Genomic DNA, 22,554 nt, shown 5'->3' on the forward strand with positions numbered 1-22,554 from the left:
AGGCGGTCTCCCATCCAAGTACTAACCAGGCCCGACCCTGCTTAGCTTCCGAGATCAGACGAGATCGGGCGCGCTCAGGGTGGTGTGGCCGTAAGCCACAGCGCTGCTGAAGACAGACCCTTTATACGTGCCAAAATAACACTGGCAGATCTGTTATTTCACATAGCAATCAACAATAATGGGGATTTTCTCTAACAGTCAACAGCAAAACTAAGAAATAACTACTCCACCCAACAAGAATTTTCCGTATGGCCTGATCAAACATTTGGCTCTGTTCCAAGTCCATTTTCGTCCGAAATTGCTCAAAACGTACATCGGTGAGCCACACGTCCTTGTGGACGACGTATTGGGTCATTGTGCCCAAAACCCAGACTGCGCTCATTCATTCGGCAGCAGTGCAGACTTTACAGAGGTGACTTTCCAGCGCCTGATACCCGATTGCCGAAAGCGACGTGACATAAAACAGAAGTGCAAAACAGAGCGTGAAATACAGGCTGCAAAATAAAAGTAGTTTTGGCGTGCCCTGTCTCAACTACAGAGGAAGCGGCATTCTGCTGCTGTAAGATAGGCAGGAAAAGATGGGACAAAAAGCTTACGGCACCTGGTATTCCCAGGCGGTCTCCCATCCAAGTACTAACCAGGCCCGACCCTGCTTAGCTTCCGAGATCAGACGAGATCGGGCGCGCTCAGGGTGGTGTGGCCGTAAGCCACAGCGGCTGCTGAAGACAGACCCTTTATACGTGCCAAAATAACACTGGCAGATCTGTTATTTCACATAGCAATCAACAATAATGGGGATTTTCTCTAACAGTCAACAGCAAAACTAAGAAATAACTACTCCACCCAACAAGAATTTTCCGTATGGCCTGATCAAACATTTGGCTCTGTTCCAAGTCCATTTTCGTCCGAAATTGCTCAAAACGTACATCGGTGAGCCACACGTCCTTGTGGACGACGTATTGGGTCATTGTGCCCAAAACCCAGACTGCGCTCATTCATTCGGCAGCAGTGCAGACTTTACAGAGGTGACTTTCCAGCGCCTAATACCCGATTGCCGAAAGCGACGTGACATAAAACAGAAGTGCAAAACAGAGCGTGAAATACAGGCTGCAAAATAAAAGTAGTTTGGGCGTGCCCTGTCTCAACTACAGAGGAAGCGGCATTCTGCTGCTGTAAGATAGGCAGGAAAAGCTTACGGCACCTGGTATTCCCAGCGGTCTCCCATCCAAGTACTAACCAGGCCCGACCCTGCTTAGCTTCCGAGATCAGACGAGATCGGGCGCGCTCAGGGTGGTGTGGCCGTAAGCCACAGCGGCTGCTGAAGACAGACCCTTTATACGTGCCAAAATAACACTGGCAGATCTGTTATTTCACATAGCAATCAACAATAATGGGGATTTTCTCTAACAGTCAACAGCAAAACTAAGAAATAACTCCACCCAACAAGAATTTTCCGTATGGCCTGATCAAACATTTGGCTCTGTTCCAAGTCCATTTTCGTCCGAAATTGCTCAAAACGTACATCGGTGAGCCACACGTCCTTGTGGACGACGTATTGGGTCATTGTGCCCAAAACCCAGACTGCGCTCATTCATTCGGCAGCAGTGCAGACTTTACAGAGGTGACTTTCCAGCGCCTAATACCCGATTGCCGAAAGCGACGTGACATAAAACAGAAGTGCAAAACAGAGCGTGAAATACAGGCTGCAAAATAAAAGTAGTTTTGGCGTGCCCTGTCTCAACTACAGAGGAAGCGGCATTCTGCTGCTGTAAGATAGGCAGGAAAAGCTTACGGCACCTGGTATTCCCAGGCGGTCTCCCATCCAAGTACTAACCAGGCCCGACCCTGCTTAGCTTCCGAGATCAGACGAGATCGGGCGCGCTCAGGGTGGTGTGGCCGTAAGCCACAGCGGCTGCTGAAGACAGACCCTTTATACGTGCCAAAATAACACTGGCAGATCTGTTATTTCACATAGCAATCAACAATAATGGGGATTTTCTCTAACAGTCAACAGCAAAACTAAGAAATAACTACTCCACCCAACAAGAATTTTCCGTATGGCCTGATCAAACATTTGGCTCTGTTCCAAGTCCATTTTCGTCCGAAATTGCTCAAAACGTACATCGGTGAGCCACACGTCCTTGTGGACGACGTATTGGGTCATTGTGCCCAAACCCGGCAACTGCGGCGTCTCCATTACTAACCAGGCCCGACCCTGCTTAGCTTCCGAGATCAGACGAGATCGGGCGCGCTCAGGGTGGTGTGGCCGTAAGCCACAGCGGCTGCTGAAGACAGACCCTTTATACGTGCCAAAATAACACTGGCAGATCTGTTATTTCACATAGCAATCAACAATAATGGGGATTTTCTCTAACAGTCAACAGCAAAACTAAGAAATAACTACTCCACCCAACAAGAATTTTCCGTATGGCCTGATCAAACATTTGGCTCTGTTCCAAGTCCATTTTCGTCCGAAATTGCTCAAAACGTACATCGGTGAGCCACACGTCCTTGTGGACGACGTATTGGGTCATTGTGCCAAAACCCAGACTGCGCTCATTCATTCGGCAGCAGTGCAGACTTTACAGAGGTGACTTTCCAGCGCCTAATACCCGATTGCCGAAAGCGACGTGACATAAAACAGAAGTGCAAAACAGAGCGTGAAATACAGGCTGCAAAATAAAAGTAGTTTTGGCGTGCCCTGTCTCAACTACAGAGGAAGCGGCATTCTGCTGCTGTAAGATAGGCAGGAAAAGATGGGGACAAAAAGCTTACGGCACCTGGTATTCCCAGGCGGTCTCTCCCATCCAAGTACTAACCCAGGCCCGACCCTGCTTAGCTTCCGAGATCAGACGAGATCGGGCGCGCTCAGGGTGGTGTGGCCGTAAGCCACAGCGGCTGCTGAAGACAGACCCTTTATACGTGCCAAAATAACACTGGCAGATCTGTTATTTCACATAGCAATCAACAATAATGGGGATTTTCTCTAACAGTCAACAGCAAAACTAAGAAATAACTACTCCACCCAACAAGAATTTTCCGTATGGCCTGATCAAACATTTGGCTCTGTTCCAAGTCCATTTTCGTCCGAAATTGCTCAAAACGTACATCGGTGAGCCACACGTCCTTGTGGACGACGTATTGGGTCATTGTGCCCAAAACCCAGACTGCGCTCATTCATTCGGCAGCAGTGCAGACTTTACAGAGGTGACTTTCCAGCGCCTAATACCCGATTGCCGAAAGCGACGTGACATAAAACAGAAGTGCAAAACAGAGCGTGAAATACAGGCTGCAAAATAAAAGTAGTTTTGGCGTGCCCTGTCTCAACTACAGAGGAAGCGGCATTCTGCTGCTGTAAGATAGGCAGGAAAAGATGGGGACAAAAAGCTTACGGCACCTGGTATTCCCAGGCGGTCTCCCATCCAAGTACTAACCAGGCCCGACCCTGCTTAGCTTCCGAGATCAGACGAGATCGGGCGCGCTCAGGGTGGTGTGGCCGTAAGCCACAGCGGCTGCTGAAGACAGACCCTTTATACGTGCCAAAATAACACTGGCAGATCTGTTATTTCACATAGCAATCAACAATAATGGGGATTTTCTCTAACAGTCAACAGCAAAACTAAGAAATAACTACTCCACCCAACAAGAATTTTCCGTATGGCCTGATCAAACATTTGGCTCTGTTCCAAGTCCATTTTCGTCCGAAATTGCTCAAAACGTACATCGGTGAGCCACACGTCCTTGTGGACGACGTATTGGGTCATTGTGCCCAAAACCCAGACTGCGCTCATTCATTCGGCAGCAGTGCAGACTTTACAGAGGTGACTTTCCAGCGCCTAATACCCGATTGCCGAAAGCGACGTGACATAAAACAGAAGTGCAAAACAGAGCGTGAAATACAGGCTGCAAAATAAAAGTAGTTTTGGCGTGCCCTGTCTCAACTACAGAGGAAGCGGCATTCTGCTGCTGTAAGATAGGCAGGAAAAGCTTACGGCACCTGGTATTCCCAGGCGGTCTCCCATCCAAGTACTAACCAGGCCCGACCCTGCTTAGCTTCCGAGATCAGACGAGATCGGGCGCGCTCAGGGTGGTGTGGCCGTAAGCCACAGCGGCTGCTGAAGACAGACCCTTTATACGTGCCAAAATAACACTGGCAGATCTGTTATTTCACATAGCAATCAACAATAATGGGGATTTTCTCTAACAGTCAACAGCAAAACTAAGAAATAACTACTCCCACCCAACAAGAATTTTCCGTATGGCCTGATCAAACATTTGGCTCTGTTCCAAGTCCATTTTCGTCCGAAATTGCTCAAAACGTACATCGGTGAGCCACACGTCCTTGTGGACGACGTATTGGGTCATTGTGCCCAAAACCCAGACTGCGCTCATTCATTCGGCAGCAGTGCAGACTTTACAGAGGTGACTTTCCAGCGCCTAATACCCGATTGCCGAAAGCGACGTGACATAAAACAGAAGTGCAAAACAGAGCGTGAAATACAGGCTGCAAAATAAAAGTAGTTTTGGCGTGCCCTGTCTCAACTACAGAGGAAGCGGCATTCTGCTGCTGTAAGATAGGCAAACAAAGCTTACGGCACCTGGTATTCCCAGGCGGTCTCCCATCCAAGTACTAACCAGGCCCGACCCTGCTTAGCTTCCGAGATCAGACGAGATCGGGCGCGCTCAGGGTGGTGTGGCCGTAAGCCACAGCGGCTGCTGAAGACAGACCCTTTATACGTGCCAAAATAACACTGGCAGATCTGTTATTTCACATAGCAATCAACAATAATGGGGATTTTCTCTAACAGTCAACAGCAAAACTAAGAAATAACTACTCCACCCAACAAGAATTTTCCGTATGGCCTGATCAAACATTTGGCTCTGTTCCAAGTCCATTTTCGTCCGAAATTGCTCAAAACGTACATCGGTGAGCCACACGTCCTTGTGGACTATTGATTGTGCTTTACCATGTGGCCCGACCCTGCTTAGCTTCCGAGATCAGACGAGATCGGCGCGCTCAGGGTGGTGTGGCCGTAAGCCACAGCGGCTGCTGAAGACAGACCCTTTATACGTGCCAAAATAACACTGGCAGATCTGTTATTTCACATAGCAATCAAAATAATGGGGATTTTCTCTAACAGTCAACAGCAAAACTAAGAAATAACTACTCCACCCAACAAGAATTTTCCGTATGGCCTGATCAAACATTTGGCTCTGTTCCAAGTCCATTTTCGTCCGAAATTGCTCAAAACGTACATCGGTGAGCCACACGTCCTTGTGGACGACGTATTGGGTCATTGTGCCCAAAACCCAGACTGCGCTCATTCATTCGGCAGCAGTGCAGACTTTACAGAGGTGACTTTCCAGCGCCTAATACCGATTGCCGAAAGCGACGTGACATAAAACAGAAGTGCAAAACAGAGCGTGAAATACAGGCTGCAAAATAAAAGTAGTTTTGGCGTGCCCTGTCTCAACTACAGAGGAAGCGGCATTCTGCTGCTGTAAGATAGGGACAAAAAGCTTACGGCACCTGGTATTCCCAGGCGGTCTCCCATCCAAGTACTAACCAGGCCCGACCCTGCTTAGCTTCCGAGATCAGACGAGATCGGGCGCGCTCAGGGTGGTGTGGCCGTAAGCCACAGCGGCTGCTGAAGACAGACCCTTTATACGTGCCAAAATAACACTGGCAGATCTGTTATTTCACATAGCAATCAACAATAATGGGGATTTTCTCTAACAGTCAACAGCAAAACTAAGAAATAACTACTCCACCCAACAAGAATTTTCCGTATGGCCTGATCAAACATTTGGCTCTGTTCCAAGTCCATTTTCGTCCGAAATTGCTCAAAACGTACATCGGTGAGCCACACGTCCTTGTGGACGACGTATTGGGTCATTGTGCCCAAAACCCAGACTGCGCTCATTCATTCGGCAGCAGTGCAGACTTTACAGAGGTGACTTTCCAGCGCCTATACCCGATTGCCGAAAGCGACGTGACATAAAACAGAAGTGCAAAACAGAGCGTGAAATACAGGCTGCAAAATAAAAGTAGTTTTGGCGTGCCCTGTCTCAACTACAGAGGAAGCGGCATTCTGCTGCTGTAAGATAGGCAGGAAAAGATGGGGACAAAAAGCTTACGGCACCTGGTATTCCCAGGCGGTCTCCCATCCAAGTACTAACCAGGCCCGACCCTGCTTAGCTTCCGAGATCAGACGAGATCGGGCGCGCTCAGGTGGTGTGGCCGTAAGCCACAGCGGCTGCTGAAGACAGACCCTTTATACGTGCCAAAATAACACTGGCAGATCTGTTATTTCACATAGCAATCAACAATAATGGGGATTTTCTCTAACAGTCAACAGCAAAACTAAGAAATAACTACTCCACCCAACAAGAATTTTCCGTATGGCCTGATCAAACATTTGGCTCTGTTCCAAGTCCATTTTCGTCCGAAATTGCTCAAAACGTACATCGGTGAGCCACACGTCCTTGTGGACGACGTATTGGGTCATTGTGCCCAAAACCCAGACTGCGCTCATTCATTCGGCAGCAGTGCAGACTTTACAGAGGTGACTTTCCAGCGCCTAATACCCGATTGCCGAAAGCGACGTGACATAAAACAGAAGTGCAAAACAGAGCGTGAAATACAGGCTGCAAAATAAAAGTAGTTTGGGCGTGCCCTGTCTCAACTACAGAGGAAGCGGCATTCTGCTGCTGTAAGATAGGCAGGAAAAAAGCTTACGGCACCTGGTATTCCCAGGCGGTCTCCATCCAAGTACTAACCAGGCCCGACCCTGCTTAGCTTCCGAGATCAGACGAGATCGGGCGCGCTCAGGGTGGTGTGGCCGTAAGCCACAGCGGCTGCTGAAGACAGACCCTTTATACGTGCCAAAATAACACTGGCAGATCTGTTATTTCACATAGCAATCAACAATAATGGGGATTTTCTCTAACAGTCAACAGCAAAACTAAGAAATAAACTACTCCACCCAACAAGAATTTTCCGTATGGCCTGATCAAACATTTGGCTCTGTTCCAAGTCCATTTTCGTCCGAAATTGCTCAAAACGTACATCGGTGAGCCACACGTCCTTGTGGACGACGTATTGGGTCATTGTGCCCAAAACCCAGACTGCGCTCATTCATTCGGCAGCAGTGCAGACTTTACAGAGGTGACTTTCCAGCGCCTAATACCCGATTGCCGAAAGCGACGTGACATAAAACAGAAGTGCAAAACAGAGCGTGAAATACAGGCTGCAAAATAAAAGTAGTTTTGGCGTGCCCTGTCTCAACTACAGAGGAAGCGGCATTCTGCTGCTGTAAGATAGGCAGGAAAAGCTTACGGCACCTGGTATTCCCAGGCGGTCTCCCATCCAAGTACTAACCAGGCCCGACCCTGCTTAGCTTCCGAGATCAGACGAGATCGGGCGCGCTCAGGGTGGTGTGGCCGTAAGCCACAGCGGCTGCTGAAGACAGACCCTTTATACGTGCCAAAATAACACTGGCAGATCTGTTATTTCACATAGCAATCAACAATAATGGGGATTTTCTCTAACAGTCAACAGCAAAACTAAGAAATAACTACTCCACCCAACAAGAATTTTCCGTATGGCCTGATCAAACATTTGGCTCTGTTCCAAGTCCATTTTCGTCCGAAATTGCTCAAAACGTACATCGGTGAGCCACACGTCCTTGTGGACGACGTATTGGGTCATTGTGCCCACGTCCTGGGCCCGACCCTGCTTAGCTTCCGAGATCAGACGAGATCGGGCGCGCTCAGGGTGGTGTGGCCGTAAGCCACAGCGGCTGCTGAAGACAGACCCTTTATACGTGCCAAAATAACACTGGCAGATCTGTTATTTCACATAGCAATCAACAATAATGGGGATTTTCTCTAACAGTCAACAGCAAAACTAAGAAATAACTACTCCACCAACAAGAATTTTCCGTATGGCCTGATCAAACATTTGGCTCTGTTCCAAGTCCATTTTCGTCCGAAATTGCTCAAAACGTACATCGGTGAGCCACACGTCCTTGTGGACGACGTATTGGGTCATTGTGCCCAAAACCCAGACTGCGCTCATTCATTCGGCAGCAGTGCAGACTTTACAGAGGTGACTTTCCAGCGCCTAATACCCGATTGCCGAAAGCGACGTGACATAAAACAGAAGTGCAAAACAGAGCGTGAAATACAGGCTGCAAAATAAAAGTAGTTTTGGCGTGCCCTGTCTCAACTACAGAGGAAGCGGCATTCTGCTGCTGTAAGATAGGCAGGAAAAGATGGGGACAAAAAGCTTACGGCACCTGGTATTCCCAGGCGGTCTCCCATCCAAGTACTAACCAGGCCCGACCCTGCTTAGCTTCCGAGATCAGACGAGATCGGGCGCTCAGGGTGGTGTGGCCGTAAGCCACAGCGGCTGCTGAAGACAGACCCTTTATACGTGCCAAAATAACACTGGCAGATCTGTTATTTCACATAGCAATCAACAATAATGGGGATTTTCTCTAACAGTCAACAGCAAAACTAAGAAATAACTACTCCACCCAACAAGAATTTTCCGTATGGCCTGATCAAACATTTGGCTCTGTTCCAAGTCCATTTTCGTCCGAAATTGCTCAAAACGTACATCGGTGAGCCACACGTCCTTGTGGACGACGTATTGGGTCATTGTGCCCAAAACCCAGACTGCGCTCATTCATTCGGCAGCAGTGCAGACTTTACAGAGGTGACTTTCCAGCGCCTAATACCCGATTGCCGAAAGCGACGTGACATAAAACAGAAGTGCAAAACAGAGCGTGAAATACAGGCTGCAAAATAAAAGTAGTTTTGGCGTGCCCTGTCTCAACTACAGAGGAAGCGGCATTCTGCTGCTGTAAGATAGGCCAAAAAGCTTACGGCACCTGGTATTCCCAGGCGGTCTCCCATCCAAGTACTAACCAGGCCCGACCCTGCTTAGCTTCCGAGATCAGACGAGATCGGGCGCGCTCAGGGTGGTGTGGCCGTAAGCCACAGCGGCTGCTGAAGACAGACCCTTTATACGTGCCAAAATAACACTGGCAGATCTGTTATTTCACATAGCAATCAACAATAATGGGGATTTTCTCTAACAGTCAACAGCAAAACTAAGAAATAACTACTCCACCCAACAAGAATTTTCCGTATGGCCTGATCAAACATTTGGCTCTGTTCCAAGTCCATTTTCGTCCGAAATTGCTCAAAACGTACATCGGTGAGCCACACGTCCTTGTGGACGACGTATTGGGTCATTGTGCCCAAAACCCAGACTGCGCTCATTCATTCGGCAGCAGTGCAGACTTTACAGAGGTGACTTTCCAGCGCTAATACCCGATTGCCGAAAGCGACGTGACATAAAACAGAAGTGCAAAACAGAGCGTGAAATACAGGCTGCAAAATAAAAGTAGTTTGGGCGTGCCCTGTCTCAACTACAGAGGAAGCGGCATTCTGCTGCTGTAAGATAGGCAGGAAAAGCTTTACGGCACCTGGTATTCCCAGGCGGTCTCCCATCCAAGTACTAACCAGGCCCGACCCTGCTTAGCTTCCGAGATCAGACGAGATCGGGCGCGCTCAGGGTGGTGTGGCCGTAAGCCACAGCGGCTGCTGAAGACAGACCCTTTATACGTGCCAAAATAACACTGGCAGATCTGTTATTTCACATAGCAATCAACAATAATGGGGATTTTCTCTAACAGTCAACAGCAAAACTAAGAAATAACTACTCCACCCAACAAGAATTTTCCGTATGGCCTGATCAAACATTTGGCTCTGTTCCAAGTCCATTTTCGTCCGAAATTGCTCAAAACGTACATCGGTGAGCCACACGTCCTTGTGGACGACGTATTGGGTCATTGTGCCCAAAACCCAGACTGCGCTCATTCATTCGGCAGCAGTGCAGACTTTACAGAGGTGACTTTCCAGCGCCTAATACCCGATTGCCGAAAGCGACGTGACATAAAACAGAAGTGCAAAACAGAGCGTGAAATACAGGCTGCAAAATAAAAGTAGTTTTGGCGTGCCCTGTCTCAACTACAGAGGAAGCGGCATTCTGCTGCTGTAAGATAGGCAGAAAAAGCTTACGGCACCTGGTATTCCCAGGCGGTCTCCCATCCAAGTACTAACCAGGCCCGACCCTGCTTAGCTTCCGAGATCAGACGAGATCGGGCGCGCTCAGGGTGGTGTGGCCGTAAGCCACAGCGGCTGCTGAAGACAGACCCTTTATACGTGCCAAAATAACACTGGCAGATCTGTTATTTCACATAGCAATCAACAATAATGGGGATTTTCTCTAACAGTCAACAGCAAAACTAAGAAATAACTACTCCACCCAACAAGAATTTTCCGTATGGCCTGATCAAACATTTGGCTCTGTTCCAAGTCCATTTTCGTCCGAAATTGCTCAAAACGTACATCGGTGAGCCACACGTCCTTGCCCTTTACGGCAATTCCAGGCGGTCTCCCATCCAAGTACTAACCAGGCCCGACCCTGCTTAGCTTCCGAGATCAGACGAGATCGGCGCGCTCAGGGTGGTGTGGCCGTAAGCCACAGCGGCTGCTGAAGACAGACCCTTTATACGTGCCAAAATAACACTGGCAGATCTGTTATTTCACATAGCAATCAACAATAATGGGGATTTTCTCTAACAGTCAACAGCAAAACTAAGAAATAACTACTCCACCCAACAAGAATTTTCCGTATGGCCTGATCAAACATTTGGCTCTGTTCCAAGTCCATTTTCGTCCGAAATTGCTCAAAACGTACATCGGTGAGCCACACGTCCTTGTGGACGACGTATTGGGTCATTGTGCCCAAAACCCAGACTGCGCTCATTCATTCGGCAGCAGTGCAGACTTTACAGAGGTGACTTTCCAGCGCCTAATACCCGATTGCCGAAAGCGACGTGACATAAAACAGAAGTGCAAAACAGAGCGTGAAATACAGGCTGCAAAATAAAAGTAGTTTTGGCGTGCCCTGTCTCAACTACAGAGGAAGCGGCATTCTGCTGCTGTAAGATAGGCAGGAAAAGATGGGGACAAAAAGCTTACGGCACCTGGTATTCCCAGGCGGTCTCCCATCCAAGTACTAACCAGGCCCGACCCTGCTTAGCTTCCGAGATCAGACGAGATCGGGCGCGCTCAGGGTGGTGTGGCCGTAAGCCACAGCGGCTGCTGAAGACAGACCCTTTATACGTGCCAAAATAACACTGGCAGATCTGTTATTTCACATAGCAATCAACAATAATGGGGATTTTCTCTAACAGTCAACAGCAAAACTAAGAAAAACTACTCCACCCAACAAGAATTTTCCGTATGGCCTGATCAAACATTTGGCTCTGTTCCAAGTCCATTTTCGTCCGAAATTGCTCAAAACGTACATCGGTGAGCCACACGTCCTTGTGGACGACGTATTGGGTCATTGTGCCCAAAACCCAGACTGCGCTCATTCATTCGGCAGCAGTGCAGACTTTACAGAGGTGACTTTCCAGCGCCTAATACCCGATTGCCGAAAGCGACGTGACATAAAACAGAAGTGCAAAACAGAGCGTGAAATACAGGCTGCAAAATAAAAGTAGTTTTGGCGTGCCCTGTCTCAACTACAGAGGAAGCGGCATTCTGCTGCTGTAAGATAGGCAGGAAAAGATGGGGACAAAAAGCTTACGGCACCTGGTATTCCCAGGCGGTCTCCCATCCAAGTACTAACCAGGCCCGACCCTGCTTAGCTTCCGAGATCAGACGAGATCGGGCGCGCTCAGGGTGGTGTGGCCGTAAGCCACAGCGGCTGCTGAAGACAGACCCTTTATACGTGCCAAAATAACACTGGCAGATCTGTTATTTCACATAGCAATCAACAATAATGGGGATTTTCTCTAACAGTCAACAGCAAAACTAAGAAATAACTACTCCACCCAACAAGAATTTTCCGTATGGCCTGATCAAACATTTGGCTCTGTTCCAAGTCCATTTTCGTCCGAAATTGCTCAAAACGTACATCGGTGAGCCACACGTCCTTGTGGACGACGTATTGGGTCATTGTGCCCAAAACCCAGACTGCGCTCATTCATTCGGCAGCAGTGCAGACTTTACAGAGGTGACTTTCCAGCGCCTAATACCCGATTGCCGAAAGCGACGTGACATAAAACAGAAGTGCAAAACAGAGCGTGAAATACAGGCTGCAAAATAAAAGTAGTTTTGGCGTGCCCTGTCTCAACTACAGAGGAAGCGGCATTCTGCTGCTGTAAGATAGGCAGGAAAAGATGGGGACAAAAAGCTTACGGCACCTGGTATTCCCAGGCGGTCTCCCATCCAAGTACTAACCAGGCCCGACCCTGCTTAGCTTCCGAGATCAGACGAGATCGGGCGCGCTCAGGGTGGTGTGGCCGTAAGCCACAGCGGCTGCTGAAGACAGACCCTTTATACGTGCCAAAATAACACTGGCAGATCTGTTATTTCACATAGCAATCAACAATAATGGGGATTTTCTCTAACAGTCAACAGCAAAACTAAGAAATAACTACTCCACCCAACAAGAATTTTCCGTATGGCCTGATCAAACATTTGGCTCTGTTCCAAGTCCATTTTCGTCCGAAATTGCTCAAAACGTACATCGGTGAGCCACACGTCCTTGTGGACGACGTATTGGGTCATTGTGCCCAAAACCCAGACTGCGCTCATTCATTCGGCAGCAGTGCAGACTTTACAGAGGTGACTTTCCAGCGCCTATACCCGATTGCCGAAAGCGACGTGACATAAAACAGAAGTGCAAAACAGAGCGTGAAATACAGGCTGCAAAATAAAAGTAGTTTTGGCGTGCCCTGTCTCAACTACAGAGGAAGCGGCATTCTGCTGCTGTAAGATAGGGACAAAAAGCTTACGGCACCTGGTATTCCCAGGCGGTCTCCCATCCAAGTACTAACCAGGCCCGACCCTGCTTAGCTTCCGAGATCAGACGAGATCGGGCGCGCTCAGGGTGGTGTGGCCGTAAGCCACAGCGGCTGCTGAAGACAGACCCTTTATACGTGCCAAAATAACACTGGCAGATCTGTTATTTCACATAGCAATCAACAATAATGGGGATTTTCTCTAACAGTCAACAGCAAAACTAAGAAATAACTACTCCACCCAACAAGAATTTTCCGTATGGCCTGATCAAACATTTGGCTCTGTTCCAAGTCCATTTTCGTCCGAAATTGCTCAAAACGTACATCGGTGAGCCACACGTCCTTGTGGACGACGTATTGGGTCATTGTGCCCAAAACCCAGACTGCGCTCATTCATTCGGCAGCAGTGCAGACTTTACAGAGGTGACTTTCCAGCGCCTAATACCCGATTGCCGAAAGCGACGTGACATAAAACAGAAGTGCAAAACAGAGCGTGAAATACAGGCTGCAAAAAAAAAGTAGTTTTGGCGTGCCCTGTCTCAACTACAGAGGAAGCGGCATTCTGCTGCTGTAAGATAGGCAGGAAAAGATGGGGACAAAAAGCTTACGGCACCTGGTATTCCCAGGCGGTCTCCCATCCAAGTACTAACCAGGCCCGACCCTGCTTAGCTTCCGAGATCAGACGAGATCGGGCGCGCTCAGGGTGGTGTGGCCGTAAGCCACAGCGGCTGCTGAAGACAGACCCTTTATACGTGCCAAAATAACACTGGCAGATCTGTTATTTCACATAGCAATCAACAATAATGGGGATTTTCTCTAACAGTCAACAGCAAAACTAAGAAATAACTACTCCACCCAACAAGAATTTTCCGTATGGCCTGATCAAACATTTGGCTCTGTTCCAAGTCCATTTTCGTCCGAAATTGCTCAAAACGTACATCGGTGAGCCACACGTCCTTGTGGACGACGTATTGGGTCATTGTGCCCAAAACCCAGACTGCGCTCATTCATTCGGCAGCAGTGCAGACTTTACAGAGGTGACTTTCCAGCGCCTAATACCCGATTGCCGAAAGCGACGTGACATAAAACAGAAGTGCAAAACAGAGCGTGAAATACAGGCTGCAAAATAAAAGTAGTTTTGGCGTGCCCTGTCTCAACTACAGAGGAAGCGGCATTCTGCTGCTGTAAGATAGGCAGGAAAAGATGGGGACAAAAAGCTTACGGCACCTGGTATTCCCAGGCGGTCTCCCATCCAAGTACTAACCAGGCCCGACCCTGCTTAGCTTCCGAGATCAGACGAGATCGGGCGCGCTCAGGGTGGTGTGGCCGTAAGCCACAGCGGCTGCTGAAGACAGACCCTTTATACGTGCCAAAATAACACTGGCAGATCTGTTATTTCACATAGCAATCAACAATAATGGGGATTTTCTCTAACAGTCAACAGCAAAACTAAGAAATAACTACTCCAACAAGAATTTTCCGTATGGCCTGATCAAACATTTGGCTCTGTTCCAAGTCCATTTTCGTCCGAAATTGCTCAAAACGTACATCGGTGAGCCACACGTCCTTGTGGACGACGTATTGGGTCATTGTGCCCAAAACCCAGACTGCGCTCATTCATTCGGCAGCAGTGCAGACTTTACAGAGGTGACTTTCCAGCGCCTAATACCCGATTGCCGAAAGCGACGTGACATAAAACAGAAGTGCAAAACAGAGCGTGAAATACAGGCTGCAAAATAAAAGTAGTTTTGGCGTGCCCTGTCTCAACTACAGAGGAAGCGGCATTCTGCTGCTGTAAGATAGGCAAAAAGCTTACGGCACCTGGTATTCCCAGGCGGTCTCCCATCCAAGTACTAACCAGGCCCGACCCTGCTTAGCTTCCGAGATCAGACGAGATCGGGCGCGCTCAGGGTGGTGTGGCCGTAAGCCACAGCGGCTGCTGAAGACAGACCCTTTATACGTGCCAAAATAACACTGGCAGATCTGTTATTTCACATAGCAATCAACAATAATGGGGATTTTCTCTAACAGTCAACAGCAAAACTAAGAAATAACTACTCCACCAACAATTTTCCGTATGGCCTGATCAAACATTTGGCTCTGTTCCAAGTCCATTTTCGTCCGAAATTGCTCAAAACGTACATCGGTGAGCCACACGTCCTTGTGGACGACGTATTGGGTCATTGTGCCCAAAACCAGACTGCGCTCATTCATTCGGCAGCAGTGCAGACTTTACAGAGGTGACTTTCCAGCGCCTATACCCGATTGCCGAAAGCGACGTGACATAAAACAGAAGTGCAAAACAGAGCGTGAAATACAGGCTGCAAAATAAAAGTAGTTTTGGCGTGCCCTGTCTCAACTACAGAGGAAGCGGCATTCTGCTGCTGTAAGATAGGCAGGAAAAGAACAAAAAGCTTACGGCACCTGGTATTCCCAGGCGGTCTCCCATCCAAGTACTAACCAGGCCCGACCCTGCTTAGCTTCCGAGATCAGACGAGATCGGGCGCGCTCAGGGTGGTGTGGCCGTAAGCCACAGCGGCTGCTGAAGACAGACCCTTTATACGTGCCAAAATAACACTGGCAGATCTGTTATTTCACATAGCAATCAACAATAATGGGGATTTTCTCTAACAGTCAACAGCAAAACTAAGAAATAACTACTCCACCCAACAAGAATTTTCCGTATGGCCTGATCAAACATTTGGCTCTGTTCCAAGTCCATTTTCGTCCGAAATTGCTCAAAACGTACATCGGTGAGCCACACGTCCTTGTGGACGACGTATTGGGTCATTGTGCCCAAAACCCAGACTGCGCTCATTCATTCGGCAGCAGTGCAGACTTTACAGAGGTGACTTTCCAGCGCCTAATACCGATTGCCGAAAGCGACGTGACATAAAACAGAAGTGCAAAACAGAGCGTGAAATACAGGCTGCAAAATAAAAGTAGTTTTGGCGTGCCCTGTCTCAACTACAGAGGAAGCGGCATTCTGCTGCTGTAAGATAGGCAGGAAAAGATGGGACAAAAAGCTTACGGCACCTGGTATTCCCAGGCGGTCTCCCATCCAAGTACTAACCAGGCCCGACCCTGCTTAGCTTCCGAGATCAGACGAGATCGGCGCGCTCAGGGTGGTGTGGCCGTAAGCCACAGCGGCTGCTGAAGACAGACCCTTTATACGTGCCAAAATAACACTGGCAGATCTGTTATTTCACATAGCAATCAACAATAATGGGGATTTTCTCTAACAGTCAACAGCAAAACTAAGAAATAACTACTCCACCCAACAAGAATTTTCCGTATGGCCTGATCAAACATTTGGCTCTGTTCCAAGTCCATTTTCGTCCGAAATTGCTCAAAACGTACATCGGTGAGCCACACGTCCTTGTGGACGACGTATTGGGTCATTGTGCCCAAAACCCAGACTGCGCTCATTCATTCGGCAGCAGTGCAGACTTTACAGAGGTGACTTTCCAGCGCCTATACCCGATTGCCGAAAGCGACGTGACATAAAACAGAAGTGCAAAACAGAGCGTGAAATACAGGCTGCAAAATAAAAGTAGTTTTGGCGTGCCCTGTCTCAACTACAGAGGAAGCGGCATTCTGCTGCTGTAAGATAGGGACAAAAAGCTTACGGCACCTGGTATTCCCAGGCGGTCTCCCATCCAAGTACTAACCAGGCCCGACCCTGCTTAGCTTCCGAGATCAGACGAGATCGGGCGCGCTCAGGGTGGTGTGGCCGTAAGCCACAGCGGCTGCTGAAGACAGACCCTTTATACGTGCCAAAATAACACTGGCAGATCTGTTATTTCACATAGCAATCAACAATAATGGGGATTTTCTCTAACAGTCAACAGCAAAACTAAGAAATAACTACTCCACCCAACAAGAATTTTCCGTATGGCCTGATCAAACATTTGGCTCTGTTCCAAGTCCATTTTCGTCCGAAATTGCTCAAAACGTACATCGGTGAGCCACACGTCCTTGTGGACGACGTATTGGGTCATTGTGCCCAAAACCCAGACTGCGCTCATTCATTCGGCAGCAGTGCAGACTTTACAGAGGTGACTTTCCAGCGCCTAATACCCGATTGCCGAAAGCGACGTGACATAAAACAGAAGTGCAAAACAGAGCGTGAAATACAGGCTGCAAAATAAAAGTAGTTTGGCGTGCCCTGTCTCAACTACAGAGGAAGCGGCATTCTGCTGCTGTAAGATAGGCAGGAAAAGATGGGACAAAAAGCTTACGGCACCTGGTATTCCCAGGCGGTCTCCCATCCAAGTACTAACCAGGCCCGACCCTGCTTAGCTTCCGAGATCAGACGAGATCGGCGCGCTCAGGGTGGTGTGGCCGTAAGCCACAGCGGCTGCTGAAGACAGACCCTTTATACGTGCCAAAATAACACTGGCAGATCTGTTATTTCACATAGCAATCAACAATAATGGGGATTTTCTCTAACAGTCAACAGCAAAACTAAGAAATAACTACTCCACCCAACAAGAATTTTCCGTATGGCCTGATCAAACATTTGGCTCTGTTCCAAGTCCATTTTCGTCCGAAATTGCTCAAAACGTACATCGGTGAGCCACACGTCCTTGTGGACGACGTATTGGGTCATTGTGCCCAAAACCCAGACTGCGCTCATTCATTCGGCAGCAGTGCAGACTTTACAGAGGTGACTTTCCAGCGCCTAATACCCGATTGCCGAAAGCGACGTGACATAAAACAGAAGTGCAAAACAGAGCGTGAAATACAGGCTGCAAAATAAAAGTAGTTTTGGCGTGCCCTGTCTCAACTACAGAGGAAGCGGCATTCTGCTGCTGTAAGATAGGCAGGAAAAGATGGGGACAAAAGCTTACGGCACCTGGTATTCCCAGGCGGTCTCCCATCCAAGTACTAACCAGGCCCGACCCTGCTTAGCTTCCGAGATCAGACGAGATCGGCGCGCTCAGGGTGGTGTGGCCGTAAGCCACAGCGGCTGCTGAAGACAGACCCTTTATACGTGCCAAAATAACACTGGCAGATCTGTTATTTCACATAGCAATCAACAATAATGGGGATTTTCTCTAACAGTCAACAGCAAAACTAAGAAATAACTACTCCACCCAACAAGAATTTTCCGTATGGCCTGATCAAACATTTGGCTCTGTTCCAAGTCCATTTTCGTCCGAAATTGCTCAAAACGTACATCGGTGAGCCACACGTCCTTGTGGACGACGTATTGGGTCATTGTGCCCAAAACCCAGACTGCGCTCATTCATTCGGCAGCAGTGCAGACTTTACAGAGGTGACTTTCCAGCGCCTATACCCGATTGCCGAAAGCGACGTGACATAAAACAGAAGTGCAAAACAGAGCGTGAAATACAGGCTGCAAAATAAAAGTAGTTTTGGCGTGCCCTGTCTCAACTACAGAGGAAGCGGCATTCTGCTGCTGTAAGATAGGGACAAAAAGCTTACGGCACCTGGTATTCCCAGGCGGTCTCCCATCCAAGTACTAACCAGGCCCGACCCTGCTTAGCTTCCGAGATCAGACGAGATCGGGCGCGCTCAGGGTGGTGTGGCCGTAAGCCACAGCGGCTGCTGAAGACAGACCCTTTATACGTGCCAAAATAACACTGGCAGATCTGTTATTTCACATAGCAATCAACAATAATGGGGATTTTCTCTAACAGTCAACAGCAAAACTAAGAAATAACTACTCCACCCAACAAGAATTTTCCGTATGGCCTGATCAAACATTTGGCTCTGTTCCAGTCCATTTTCGTCCGAAATTGCTCAAAACGTACATCGGTGAGCACACGTCCTTGTGGACGACGTATTGGGTCATTGTGCCAAAACCCAGACTGCGCTCATTCATTCGGCAGCAGTGCAGACTTTACAGAGGTGACTTTCCAGCGCCTAATACCCGATTGCCGAAAGCGACGTGACATAAAACAGAAGTGCAAAACAGAGCGTGAAATACAGGCTGCAAAATAAAAGTAGTTTTGGCGTGCCCTGTCTCAACTACAGAGGAAGCGGCATTCTGCTGCTGTAAGATAGGGACAAAAAAGCTTACGGCACCTGGTATTCCCAGGCGGTCTCCCATCCAAGTACTAACCAGGCCCGACCCTGCTTAGCTTCCGAGATCAGACGAGATCGGCGCGCTCAGGGTGGTGTGGCCGTAAGCCACAGCGGCTGCTGAAGACAGACCCTTTATACGTGCCAAAATAACACTGGCAGATCTGTTATTTCACATAGCAATCAACAATAATGGGGATTTTCTCTAACAGTCAACAGCAAAACTAAGAAATAACTACTCCACCCAACAAGAATTTTCCGTATGGCCTGATCAAACATTTGGCTCTGTTCCAAGTCCATTTTCGTCCGAAATTGCTCAAAACGTACATCGGTGAGCCACACGTCCTTGTGGACGACGTATTGGGTCATTGTGCCCAAAACCCAGACTGCGCTCATTCATTCGGCAGCAGTGCAGACTTTACAGAGGTGACTTTCCAGCGCCTAATACCCGATTGCCGAAAGCGACGTGACATAAAACAGAAGTGCAAAACAGAGCGTGAAATACAGGCTGCAAAATAAAAGTAGTTTTGGGCGTGCCCTGTCTCAACTACAGAGGAAGCGGCATTCTGCTGCTGTAAGATAGGCAGGAAAAGATGGGGACAAAAAGCTTACGGCACCTGGTATTCCCAGGCGGTCTCCCATCCAAGTACTAACCAGGCCCGACCCTGCTTAGCTTCCGAGATCAGACGAGATCGGGCGCGCTCAGGGTGGTGTGGCCGTAAGCCACAGCGGCTGCTGAAGACAGACCCTTTATACGTGCCAAAATAACACTGGCAGATCTGTTATTTCACATAGCAATCAAAATAATGGGGATTTTCTCTAACAGTCAACAGCAAAACTAAGAAATAACTACTCCACCCAACAAGAATTTTCCGTATGGCCTGATCAAACATTTGGCTCTGTTCCAAGTCCATTTTCGTCCGAAATTGCTCAAAACGTACATCGGTGAGCCACACGTCCTTGTGGACGACGTATTGGGTCATTGTGCCCAAAACCCAGACTGCGCTCATTCATTCGGCAGCAGTGCAGACTTTACAGAGGTGACTTTCCAGCGCCTAATACCCGATTGCCGAAAGCGACGTGACATAAAACAGAAGTGCAAAACAGAGCGTGAAATACAGGCTGCAAAATAAAAGTAGTTTTGGCGTGCCCTGTCTCAACTACAGAGGAAGCGGCATTCTGCTGCTGTAAGATAGGCAGGAAAAGATGGGGACAAAAAGCTTACGGCACCTGGTATTCCCAGGCGGTCTCCCATCCAAGTACTAACCAGGCCCGACCCTGCTTAGCTTCCGAGATCAGACGAGATCGGGCGCGCTCAGGGTGGTGTGGCCGTAAGCCACAGCGGCTGCTGAAGACAGACCCTTTATACGTGCCAAAATAACACTGGCAGATCTGTTATTTCACATAGCAATCAACAATAATGGGGATTTTCTCTAACAGTCAACAGCAAAACTAAGAAATAACTACTCCACCCAACAAGAATTTTCCGTATGGCCTGATCAAACATTTGGCTCTGTTCCAAGTCCATTTTCGTCCGAAATTGCTCAAAACGTACATCGGTGAGCCACACGTCCTTGTGGACGACGTATTGGGTCATTGCCCAAAACCCAGACTGCGCTCATTCATTCGGCAGCAGTGCAGACTTTACAGAGGTGACTTTCCAGCGCCTAATACCCGATTGCCGAAAGCGACGTGACATAAAACAGAAGTGCAAACAGAGCGTGAAATACAGGCTGCAAAATAAAAGTAGTTTTGGCGTGCCCTGTCTCAACTACAGGGAAGCGGCATTCTGCTGTAAGATGGGACAAAAAGCTTACGGCACCTGGTATTCCCAGGCGGTCTCCCATCCAAGTACTAACCAGGCCCGACCCTGCTTAGCTTCCGAGATCAGACGAGATCGGGCGCGCTCAGGGTGGTGTGGCCGTAAGCCACAGCGGCTGCTGAAGACAGACCCTTTATACGTGCCAAATAACACTGGCAGATCTGTTATTTCACATAGCAATCAACAATAATGGGGATTTTCTCTAACAGTCAACAGCAAAACTAAGAAATAACTACTCCACCAACAAGAATTTTCCGTATGGCCTGATCAAACATTTGGCTCTGTTCCAAGTCCATTTTCGTCCGAAATTGCTCAAAACGTACATCGGTGAGCCACACGTCCTTGTGGACGACGTATTGGGTCATTGTGCCCAAAACCCAGACTGCGCTCATTCATTCGGCAGCAGTGCAGACTTTACAGAGGTGACTTTCCAGCGCCTAATACCCGATTGCCGAAAGCGACGTGACATAAAACAGAAGTGCAAAACAGAGCGTGAAATACAGGCTGCAAAATAAAAGTAGTTTGGCGTGCCCTGTCTCAACTACAGAGGAAGCGGCATTCTGCTGCTGTAAGATAGGGGACAAAAAGCTTACGGCACCTGGTATTCCCAGGCGGTCTCCCATCCAAGTACTAACCAGGCCCGACCCTGCTTAGCTTCCGAGATCAGACGAGATCGGGCGCGCTCAGGGTGGTGTGGCCGTAAGCCACAGCGGCTGCTGAAGACAGACCCTTTATACGTGCCAAAATAACACTGGCAGATCTGTTATTTCACATAGCAATCAACAATAATGGGGATTTTCTCTAACAGTCAACAGCAAAACTAAGAAATAACTACTCCACCCAACAAGAATTTTCCGTATGGCCTGATCAAACATTTGGCTCTGTTCCAAGTCCATTTTCGTCCGAAATTGCTCAAAACGTACATCGGTGAGCCACACGTCCTTGTGGACGACGTATTGGGTCATTGTGCCCAAAACCCAGACTGCGCTCATTCATTCGGCAGCAGTGCAGACTTTACAGAGGTGACTTTCCAGCGCCTATACCCGATTGCCGAAAGCGACGTGACATAAAACAGAAGTGCAAAACAGAGCGTGAAATACAGGCTGCAAAATAAAAGTAGTTTTGGCGTGCCCTGTCTCAACTACAGAGGAAGCGGCATTCTGCTGCTGTAAGATAGGCAGGAAAAGATGGGGACAAAAAGCTTACGGCACCTGGTATTCCCAGGCGGTCTCCCATCCAAGTACTAACCAGGCCCGACCCTGCTTAGCTTCCGAGATCAGACGAGATCGGGCGCGCTCAGGGTGGTGGCCGTAAGCCACAGCGGCTGCTGAAGACAGACCCTTTATACGTGCCAAAATAACACTGGCAGATCTGTTATTTCACATAGCAATCAACAATAATGGGGATTTTCTCTAACAGTCAACAGCAAAACTAAGAAATAACTACTCCACCCAACAAGAATTTTCCGTATGGCCTGATCAAACATTTGGCTCTGTTCCAAGTCCATTTTCGTCCGAAATTGCTCAAAACGTACATCGGTGAGCCACACGTCCTTGTGGACGACGTATTGGGTCATTGTGCCCAAAACCCAGACTGCGCTCATTCATTCGGCAGCAGTGCAGACTTTACAGAGGTGACTTTCCAGCGCCTAATACCCGATTGCCGAAAGCGACGTGACATAAAACAGAAGTGCAAAACAGAGCGTGAAATACAGGCTGCAAAATAAAAGTAGTTTGGCGTGCCCTGTCTCAACTACAGAGGAAGCGGCATTCTGCTGCTGTAAGATAGGGA

At 48.5% G+C, this 22,554-nt stretch overlaps 34 non-coding genes and 1 pseudogene across 34 annotated transcripts; all 35 read right to left on the bottom strand.

Moving 5' to 3' along the window:
* LOC127141723 (uncharacterized) lies at positions 1–96 on the bottom strand (annotated as a pseudogene).
* Positions 97–589: 493 nt separating this feature from the next.
* LOC127141690 (5S ribosomal RNA) lies at positions 590–708 on the bottom strand. The gene has a single exon (XR_007812198.1). It is a non-coding gene; the product is annotated as a 5S ribosomal RNA (ribosomal RNA).
* A 481-nt stretch (positions 709–1,189) lies between these two features.
* LOC127141716 (5S ribosomal RNA) lies at positions 1,190–1,307 on the bottom strand. The gene has a single exon (XR_007812224.1). It is a non-coding gene; the product is annotated as a 5S ribosomal RNA (ribosomal RNA).
* A 478-nt stretch (positions 1,308–1,785) lies between these two features.
* Positions 1,786–1,904, bottom strand: LOC127141701 (5S ribosomal RNA). The gene has a single exon (XR_007812209.1). It is a non-coding gene; the product is annotated as a 5S ribosomal RNA (ribosomal RNA).
* An 864-nt stretch (positions 1,905–2,768) lies between these two features.
* LOC127141722 (5S ribosomal RNA) lies at positions 2,769–2,890 on the bottom strand. The gene has a single exon (XR_007812230.1). It is a non-coding gene; the product is annotated as a 5S ribosomal RNA (ribosomal RNA).
* A 495-nt stretch (positions 2,891–3,385) lies between these two features.
* Positions 3,386–3,504, bottom strand: LOC127141713 (5S ribosomal RNA). The gene has a single exon (XR_007812221.1). It is a non-coding gene; the product is annotated as a 5S ribosomal RNA (ribosomal RNA).
* Positions 3,505–3,985: 481 nt separating this feature from the next.
* On the bottom strand, positions 3,986–4,104 carry LOC127141724 (5S ribosomal RNA). Its single transcript, XR_007812231.1, has one exon. It is a non-coding gene; the product is annotated as a 5S ribosomal RNA (ribosomal RNA).
* A 482-nt stretch (positions 4,105–4,586) lies between these two features.
* LOC127141725 (5S ribosomal RNA) lies at positions 4,587–4,705 on the bottom strand. Its single transcript, XR_007812232.1, has one exon. It is a non-coding gene; the product is annotated as a 5S ribosomal RNA (ribosomal RNA).
* Positions 4,706–5,518: 813 nt separating this feature from the next.
* LOC127141691 (5S ribosomal RNA) lies at positions 5,519–5,637 on the bottom strand. Its single transcript, XR_007812199.1, has one exon. It is a non-coding gene; the product is annotated as a 5S ribosomal RNA (ribosomal RNA).
* Positions 5,638–6,131: 494 nt separating this feature from the next.
* LOC127141721 (5S ribosomal RNA) lies at positions 6,132–6,249 on the bottom strand. Its single transcript, XR_007812229.1, has one exon. It is a non-coding gene; the product is annotated as a 5S ribosomal RNA (ribosomal RNA).
* A 483-nt stretch (positions 6,250–6,732) lies between these two features.
* LOC127141715 (5S ribosomal RNA) lies at positions 6,733–6,850 on the bottom strand. The gene has a single exon (XR_007812223.1). It is a non-coding gene; the product is annotated as a 5S ribosomal RNA (ribosomal RNA).
* A 482-nt stretch (positions 6,851–7,332) lies between these two features.
* LOC127141692 (5S ribosomal RNA) lies at positions 7,333–7,451 on the bottom strand. Its single transcript, XR_007812200.1, has one exon. It is a non-coding gene; the product is annotated as a 5S ribosomal RNA (ribosomal RNA).
* An 837-nt stretch (positions 7,452–8,288) lies between these two features.
* LOC127141712 (5S ribosomal RNA) lies at positions 8,289–8,405 on the bottom strand. The gene has a single exon (XR_007812220.1). It is a non-coding gene; the product is annotated as a 5S ribosomal RNA (ribosomal RNA).
* A 480-nt stretch (positions 8,406–8,885) lies between these two features.
* LOC127141693 (5S ribosomal RNA) lies at positions 8,886–9,004 on the bottom strand. The gene has a single exon (XR_007812201.1). It is a non-coding gene; the product is annotated as a 5S ribosomal RNA (ribosomal RNA).
* A 481-nt stretch (positions 9,005–9,485) lies between these two features.
* On the bottom strand, positions 9,486–9,604 carry LOC127141714 (5S ribosomal RNA). Its single transcript, XR_007812222.1, has one exon. It is a non-coding gene; the product is annotated as a 5S ribosomal RNA (ribosomal RNA).
* Positions 9,605–10,085: 481 nt separating this feature from the next.
* LOC127141694 (5S ribosomal RNA) lies at positions 10,086–10,204 on the bottom strand. The gene has a single exon (XR_007812202.1). It is a non-coding gene; the product is annotated as a 5S ribosomal RNA (ribosomal RNA).
* Positions 10,205–11,051: 847 nt separating this feature from the next.
* On the bottom strand, positions 11,052–11,170 carry LOC127141695 (5S ribosomal RNA). Its single transcript, XR_007812203.1, has one exon. It is a non-coding gene; the product is annotated as a 5S ribosomal RNA (ribosomal RNA).
* A 494-nt stretch (positions 11,171–11,664) lies between these two features.
* On the bottom strand, positions 11,665–11,783 carry LOC127141696 (5S ribosomal RNA). Its single transcript, XR_007812204.1, has one exon. It is a non-coding gene; the product is annotated as a 5S ribosomal RNA (ribosomal RNA).
* Positions 11,784–12,278: 495 nt separating this feature from the next.
* Positions 12,279–12,397, bottom strand: LOC127141697 (5S ribosomal RNA). Its single transcript, XR_007812205.1, has one exon. It is a non-coding gene; the product is annotated as a 5S ribosomal RNA (ribosomal RNA).
* Positions 12,398–12,877: 480 nt separating this feature from the next.
* LOC127141698 (5S ribosomal RNA) lies at positions 12,878–12,996 on the bottom strand. The gene has a single exon (XR_007812206.1). It is a non-coding gene; the product is annotated as a 5S ribosomal RNA (ribosomal RNA).
* A 495-nt stretch (positions 12,997–13,491) lies between these two features.
* On the bottom strand, positions 13,492–13,610 carry LOC127141699 (5S ribosomal RNA). The gene has a single exon (XR_007812207.1). It is a non-coding gene; the product is annotated as a 5S ribosomal RNA (ribosomal RNA).
* Positions 13,611–14,105: 495 nt separating this feature from the next.
* On the bottom strand, positions 14,106–14,224 carry LOC127141700 (5S ribosomal RNA). The gene has a single exon (XR_007812208.1). It is a non-coding gene; the product is annotated as a 5S ribosomal RNA (ribosomal RNA).
* A 475-nt stretch (positions 14,225–14,699) lies between these two features.
* Positions 14,700–14,818, bottom strand: LOC127141703 (5S ribosomal RNA). Its single transcript, XR_007812210.1, has one exon. It is a non-coding gene; the product is annotated as a 5S ribosomal RNA (ribosomal RNA).
* A 484-nt stretch (positions 14,819–15,302) lies between these two features.
* On the bottom strand, positions 15,303–15,421 carry LOC127141704 (5S ribosomal RNA). The gene has a single exon (XR_007812211.1). It is a non-coding gene; the product is annotated as a 5S ribosomal RNA (ribosomal RNA).
* A 493-nt stretch (positions 15,422–15,914) lies between these two features.
* On the bottom strand, positions 15,915–16,032 carry LOC127141717 (5S ribosomal RNA). The gene has a single exon (XR_007812225.1). It is a non-coding gene; the product is annotated as a 5S ribosomal RNA (ribosomal RNA).
* Positions 16,033–16,512: 480 nt separating this feature from the next.
* On the bottom strand, positions 16,513–16,631 carry LOC127141705 (5S ribosomal RNA). The gene has a single exon (XR_007812212.1). It is a non-coding gene; the product is annotated as a 5S ribosomal RNA (ribosomal RNA).
* A 493-nt stretch (positions 16,632–17,124) lies between these two features.
* Positions 17,125–17,242, bottom strand: LOC127141718 (5S ribosomal RNA). The gene has a single exon (XR_007812226.1). It is a non-coding gene; the product is annotated as a 5S ribosomal RNA (ribosomal RNA).
* Positions 17,243–17,736: 494 nt separating this feature from the next.
* On the bottom strand, positions 17,737–17,854 carry LOC127141719 (5S ribosomal RNA). Its single transcript, XR_007812227.1, has one exon. It is a non-coding gene; the product is annotated as a 5S ribosomal RNA (ribosomal RNA).
* Positions 17,855–18,334: 480 nt separating this feature from the next.
* Positions 18,335–18,453, bottom strand: LOC127141706 (5S ribosomal RNA). Its single transcript, XR_007812213.1, has one exon. It is a non-coding gene; the product is annotated as a 5S ribosomal RNA (ribosomal RNA).
* Positions 18,454–18,932: 479 nt separating this feature from the next.
* On the bottom strand, positions 18,933–19,050 carry LOC127141720 (5S ribosomal RNA). The gene has a single exon (XR_007812228.1). It is a non-coding gene; the product is annotated as a 5S ribosomal RNA (ribosomal RNA).
* A 496-nt stretch (positions 19,051–19,546) lies between these two features.
* On the bottom strand, positions 19,547–19,665 carry LOC127141707 (5S ribosomal RNA). The gene has a single exon (XR_007812215.1). It is a non-coding gene; the product is annotated as a 5S ribosomal RNA (ribosomal RNA).
* A 494-nt stretch (positions 19,666–20,159) lies between these two features.
* On the bottom strand, positions 20,160–20,278 carry LOC127141708 (5S ribosomal RNA). The gene has a single exon (XR_007812216.1). It is a non-coding gene; the product is annotated as a 5S ribosomal RNA (ribosomal RNA).
* Positions 20,279–20,751: 473 nt separating this feature from the next.
* On the bottom strand, positions 20,752–20,870 carry LOC127141709 (5S ribosomal RNA). Its single transcript, XR_007812217.1, has one exon. It is a non-coding gene; the product is annotated as a 5S ribosomal RNA (ribosomal RNA).
* Positions 20,871–21,349: 479 nt separating this feature from the next.
* On the bottom strand, positions 21,350–21,468 carry LOC127141710 (5S ribosomal RNA). Its single transcript, XR_007812218.1, has one exon. It is a non-coding gene; the product is annotated as a 5S ribosomal RNA (ribosomal RNA).
* Positions 21,469–21,962: 494 nt separating this feature from the next.
* Positions 21,963–22,079, bottom strand: LOC127141711 (5S ribosomal RNA). The gene has a single exon (XR_007812219.1). It is a non-coding gene; the product is annotated as a 5S ribosomal RNA (ribosomal RNA).
* Between the last annotated feature and the right edge of the window lie 475 nt (positions 22,080–22,554).

Source organism: Lates calcarifer, unplaced genomic scaffold (assembly GCF_001640805.2).
Source record: "Lates calcarifer isolate ASB-BC8 unplaced genomic scaffold, TLL_Latcal_v3 _unitig_5681_quiver_3446, whole genome shotgun sequence".
NCBI lineage: Eukaryota > Metazoa > Chordata > Actinopteri > Centropomidae > Lates > Lates calcarifer.